We start from the raw sequence: 6681 nt of genomic DNA, 5'->3' as shown, positions 1-6681 counted from the left end.
TCTTTCCCTTTGAGGAAGAGGAGTGAGAGAACAGTTGTGGTGGTGTTCAGCTGCCCAGCTGGGTAAAACCACCACACATTTTGTACGTGCATTCCCCAGCTGTCTGGGAGCTGTGCTCAGGGTACACTGCGAACTGAGGAACACCTGTTTCCCCCTCCCAACCACAGCAGCATAGTCTGAAACCATCAACAAAATAAAAAAAATGAAATAAATAAAAGACATTTTTAGAAAAGAATCTGTTGCTTACTATGCTGAAATGGCTACTCGTATAAAATGGAAGTCTGTCCTGGGCTTGTCCCCCACTTGGACAGGAAAGCAGCTGAGAGGTGTGAGGGTACGCGTCCAGCTGCGTGTTTGATGGTTAGGTAGGGAACAAACACCACAAGAAAAATCTATGTTTTCCAGCAGTGGATGTTTTTGTTTTAATTTTGACATTGTAGGAGGAAGAACTAAGTCCAGTGAGAAACTTCCATTCAGCGCAGAGGCAGGCTTGCTGCCACTTCCATGTAATAAGAAAATCAAGTGTTTGCACTAACAGCATAAAAACTAAAAGTGCTTTCCTTTCAGCTGCAACAGTGCAAAGATTAGCCCAGGATGGGACCTCACAAAGCATGAGATGTTATCCTTTCTGTCCATATGTTGCAGCCATCCATTCTGCCCCAAGGGCAGGATGTGATAGCTGCAAACTTGTTTTTAGATTTATCAGGGCCTCCAGTCGTTATTTAAAGTTGCAAAGAGTTGACATTCCATTCATTGTCACCGAAACGCAAGCAGGGCTGGAAGAGAATGTGGAAAACCAAGCAAATTCGCTCACCTCTTGCCCCAGGGTTTGTCCAGGGATGACACTAAGTGGATAAACTACTTTTACTTAGCACCAGAGAATAGCAGGTAGTGCCAGCAGAAATGGCCATACTCTGCTACTACCTGTGTGTAATCCCAGCTGCATTTCCAACGGGGCTGGGGGGTTGATCAGCTGTAGATGAAGAAATTGTGATACAGACAATAATGTGAAGAGAAGAACAGTGTCTACCTCAGTTTAATAAGATGGAGAATAAGCATTCCTATTTTAAAACATATCCATATATATACAACACCTGAAAGCAGCTTGTTAGAAAAAAAGGCTAGGAATGATTGTGTTCTAGCCTTACAAAGTTCTTATCTGGCCTCCAGCAAAGCACTCGTTTCCTCAGTTTTCTCCTGTAAAGTACGAATATTACTGGTTTATAGCACCTGATGGAAGGGTTTAAGCATCACTGCACGGGCCGATGTGGCTCAGCACACAGCACCTCCCGAGCTTCACATGCCGCTTCACTGGGGAGGAGGCAGGATGATGTGGAAGGAGACAGAGGCCGGAAATCACTCAGAGTGGAATAAAAGCAGTTCTTGGGGAGGGTCATGGACACAATCCATATTTCCATCTAGGAGAATATAGCCCACTATAAATGTCACTTCCCTGCAACTGCAGATAGCCTGCAATAACAGTGGCACAACCTACTGCAGCCTCACACAAGCAAATACCAGCTCTGAAGCATGTTAACAACTCTGAAGATAATAACAATGATTGCAAATGCTCCCTCTGCTTAATTATTACTACAGGAACAGTTACTGCAAGAGAGGAAAGAGAGGTTTTGTTTAGAAGATCTGGAGTCTCATACACGTAGTCTCACGTTTTGCCACGATCAAGCAGTAACATTTTGGTCACAGAACGAGCTTGTGTCCCCTTGGCTCCAGTCGTGTGCCTGGTAAGGAGGAATAAGTAATGTTTATAAAGTACTACATAAAACACTGTCTTCAGAGATTGCCAGGTTTACATTGCAAGTAATAGGGTAAGCAGCACAGCTATTATTTTTTAAGAAACTACATTGATAATGACGGGGAAAAAAAAAAGGAAAAAATGGTGAAGGGACTTGATTAAAAAAATAAATAAATATCACTTGTTCATCACTGAAAATGCTAATCTGCACTCATCATTTTTGACTCATTTCCTGACTGGACCTTGTAGCTGCCTGTGCAGTGTGTGGTTTTATAGTCATGAAAACACCATAAAGCAAGCTGGGTTTGGACAGAGGCTTTCGTAGGGGGTTGTTTGTTTGTTTTCGCAACTTTGGTTCTGTTTCCCCCAGTGCTGCTAGAATTATTCAAATGTTTGTCATCACAACCTGAACAAAAAGTTGGTTTCTTAGGAAGCTGCAAGATACCAAAATAGCCAAAAAAAAAAAAAAAGAAAGAAAAAGAAAAAAAAATCAATCTAGAAACTGAAAATCTTAACCGTGTTTTACTGCGGCAGACGTACACTAAACAAATACACCACGAGCAAATATTGGAGTTTAATCACAATGACAATACGATGCATTTTCCAACGAAAGCAAGAAGCAACATGTGTTGGGTGTGTCAGGAGGTGAAGAGTTATTTGGGCTGCCTTCAGAGATGAGAGACTCTTGAAAGCATCTGTAGGCTTGGAAAATGTGCTGGCCTACCTAGGTAAACTTATGATGGGATCATGAGAAGGAAGATTTCAATGGAGAAGACTTAATCATCTATTTCTTGGGTGGAATAAGCCTTTTAATTTGATCTCAAGCCATTACCACAGACTTGGAAACCAGGCGATAAACGTTAAGCTCGCGCTCAGAGAAGCCACACACACATCATGTAGTGCTGGAGGACTTTTGGATCTGTATAGAGCTGAAGGTGGCGTTTCCTTGGTGTTTTAGAGGACTTCCCCTAATATTGTAATGAAAGGATGAAAAAAAAAAATAATGATCTTAAGCCAAATTTGGTTCTCTTGCTGCAAGATCCCAAACGCTTGTGGGAGTTTTGCATGAGTTGAGTGAAGGATGTGGCAAGACAGCATTACAAGGGATAGATGACACGGTTCACAGCACTGTTAAATAAAGTAGACTTTGGGGTCAAGAAATGCCTGACTGTGTTTCACCTTTTTCCTTGCAGTATTGGTTCAACACTCATTTACAGAAAGGGAGTGGAGCAGAAATGGGTGGGAATAAAGTTCTTTCTGTCCACCTGGATTAAACAAGGAGGGCTCAACCTTTGTGTCGCTGTGTATCAGCCATTGATGTGTTAGCTGCCTGCTCCCACCCCTGCTAAGATGCCCAGAATTCTTCACACAAACTTTCCAGGATGCCTTTAAAAAGAGAAATGATTTTATTTTTTCTGGGCGTACCAGCAGGAATGACCAAACATAATGGGCTACCAAAGAGGTCAACCATGTCCACAAGCTCTCTTCCCCAGCTTTCTCTTTCAGTTAAGACCCTGAGCCAACACTTCCCAAGCCAAATGTCACTGGATTTGCTATTTCACCACTGCATATCAGAAGTTGCCCAAACAACATGCATGGGGGCCTATGCAGTCCTCCAGATTGGCTTGGTGATGCTACATCGAGGGAGGCTGCTGGTTGAGGCTCATTTCTGTTCAAAACCAGGCAACTTCTTGGTGCAGACTTGTGCAAAATGTTAGGCAGAATCCTGCTGTGCTTCATTCTTGGAAGCAAACCCTGGGTGGGGAAACTTAATCTTGAAATAAAATTATGCTAAAACACTGTGACAGAACCTCATTTCACCTCTTCTCTCTGCTACAGCAGATTGCCTGCTTTAATCTGTCCTGACAGCTGTACCAGTGAAAGAGCAGTTGTGCTGGGCATCAGCAGTGCCAGCCAGCCATAGGGTGCAGTATCTCGAATATGTTTGGCTTTGAGGTCCACACAAAGGCAGACATTTATTCAGAATTATCTTCAGCCACGAGCGACCTCCTCCTATCCAGATTCCCCCTGCAGCAGCTGAGTGGGCAGTTCACACTTTGGATGCTCTCACAGGCAGGAGACAAAGAGGGTGATACAACCAGCCACAGATTTTCTAGAAAATTGAAGACAGGAGCCTATGAAACCACCATGTCACTGCCAAATTGGGTTGAAACCGGCTGATGGCTTCAAAAGCTAGCAGAAGAGACAGATAGAAATAGCACAATCATGAGCCTCATTTTCTTCAGAAACCAAGCAAAAGCCAAGCTTATCTTCTTTCCTGACACCTATAAGATAAAAACTCAAAGTTTCCCTGTATTTCTGTGTCATCTGCTGTCCCGTGATTTACACACAACAGGAAACAGGGAGGGAGCCCACAGGTCCTGCACCATTCTGTGTTTGCAGGCTGGGTCTGTGCGCTTCACACAGCAGCTGGGAATGCTAATGCTGCCCCACACAGTCAATAATGATCTCAAAGGTAATTATTTGCTTTATCTTTGGCTTGTTGTCTTTACACGGGAGGCGACTGTCACTTTCAGGAACTGCTGCTTCCACCTCCCAGCTGATTCATTTCATTGCAACCATTTTCTGTCTCTTCTGAGAAAGAAATGACTGACAGCATCTGCATGTATCATTCATATATTTTTTCTGAATAGAAGAGGAAGCAGATCTTCAGATGACTACTTATTTCAGAGAAAACGTTATGAGTCATTCTTTCAAAGAAGCCAAAATAGTGAATTGCCAGGAAATAGGCCCACACCAAAGTCAGACCATGGGCTTTCCTCTTACAGAGACCACGCGTGTCTCTCTGCCCCAGAAGGCGTGAAGAACCACTGATATAAAAAGCCCAGGTAGAAATGGTCCCTGACCTCCAGAGGCTCCAGTCTTTACTCTCCTCCACCAAAAAATGATGTCAAATTCCCTCAAATTCCTTATGTTTTTGTAACATGAAATGGGAACCAATCATTGAGAAAGGAGCTTAACCCACACATCTTAATTTTCCTCATCAAAAAAAAAAAAAAAAATCCCAGTACTATGGATCTATGTTTCCTTACAACTGCTGCAGTACCTCAGGGTTCTTCTCCTGTCTCCTAGAGCAAGGCCCACAGTTACATGCGGCTGTCCATCTTCCACCCTCGTGGGACAACTGGGGACACTAAACTTGCATACATATGACCCAAATATTGCAGCATGGGGACGTGGAAAGCCTTTTTTCTTACTCCTTGGGTAGCTACATTCAGGACCAGCAACACCAACAAGAAGTCCAGTCTCTGACGTGTCAGTAGGATTTAGGAGGACTCAGGCAAATCGTTGAAGCACTGCTACATAGTCAGAGCACGATTGCCATTGCTGACTGCAGGACACTGGAAAAAAATCTCTTACTCTTCCCCACACCTTCGTTTTTTCACTGGTTAATGGCACTTTGCACTCTCTGCTATTGTGGTTATGAGGTGTTAAGATGGCGTAATTACCTCAACAGCATGCTAACGACCTGCAGCATCGCCTTGACTAATAAGTGAATGCCAAAGGGGGCTGTCACATGATCACCTCATTCTTTTTTTTTCTTTTTTTTTTTTTGGTCTCCATTTACTAAGGCTGTGACTACTCCAACATGTAGAAATACACCCAAACCGGAGCTAATCCAGAGCCAGGGCACCCCAACGGCACAATGGTTGCTCAACGCTTTGCGTAGGCGGTCGGCTGAGCCCGGATCACCTTGTTCCTTGCACCACCTATTGCAACAGCTTGTAGAGACACAGCCTGGTCTGAGCAGAGCATGGACGACTGGGCACCTACCGATGATGGCAAGGGAAGAGAGGAGTGAGAACAAAGCCCCGCAACCCGTTTCTGTGATCCCAGGTAGTGGAGGGAAACTGGATTATTTATCTACTTTTTCTCTTTACATGTTCATTCTTGGAGTAAATCCAGCCCCAGGCCACACACTTCCTTATTTTGAAGGGGAACTTTCTTCATTTTCAAGAGGAACTAAAACCACGAGTGCCTGGCGGTGAGCAGACACTTTGAAACACGCTGGGTAAAATTAAATTTAAGCGGGGCAAACGAGCAACCCCACTGCATGGGGACCCTTCCCTGGGGACACTGCGGAGCAGGGCCCGGAGCCACCCTGGGACTTGGGGGCATGGGGACAAGGGCTGAGGGGATGAAGGGATCGATGAGAGAAGGCCCCACCTGGAGCACTGTGTCCAGTTCTGGGCTCCCCAGTGCAAGAGGGACATGGAGGTACTGGAGTGAGTCCAGAGGAGGGCTATGGAGATGATTAAAGGATTGGAACACCAGTCGTATGAGGACAGGCTGAGAGAGCTGGGCCTGTTTAGCCTGTAAAAGAGAAAACTGAGGGGAGACCTCATTAACGTGTATAAATATCTGAGGGGAGGTTGCTGAAAGGATGGAGCCGTTGTCTTTTCAGTTGTGCCCAGTGACAGGATGAGAGGCAACGGGCACAAACTGAAGCATGGGAGGTTCTGGCTCAATGTGAGGGGGCACATCCTTACTGTGAGGGTGACAAAGCACGGGGACAGGCTGCTCAGAGGGGTTGTGCAGTCTCCTTCTCTGGAAATATTCAAAACCCGCCTCGGGTGCCATCCTGCCAAAGAAAGGTGCTGAGGGCATGAGGGAAGGACTGAAGCAAGGGAGAGGCCCCGGGACATGAAGTGAGGACTGAGGGGCAAGGGGCTGAGAGAAGGGCTGAAGAAAGGTGCTGGAGGCATCAAGGGACGGGGCTGAGGGAAGGGGCTGAAGGGTGCTGAGGGATGGCACCAGGGTGCTGAGGGGAGGAGCTGAGGGAAGGCTGCTAAGGGAAGGCACCAAGGGGCTCAGGGATGGCTGTTGGGGGGCTGAGGGAAGGGCTGAAGAAAGGTGCTGAAGGGATGAGGGAAGGGGCTGCGGGAAGGGACTGAGGGAAGGCACCA

Source organism: Oxyura jamaicensis, chromosome 1 (genome assembly GCF_011077185.1).
Source record: "Oxyura jamaicensis isolate SHBP4307 breed ruddy duck chromosome 1, BPBGC_Ojam_1.0, whole genome shotgun sequence".
Lineage (NCBI taxonomy): Eukaryota > Metazoa > Chordata > Aves > Anseriformes > Anatidae > Oxyura > Oxyura jamaicensis.
Note: the sequence above shows the minus strand (reverse complement) of the source record.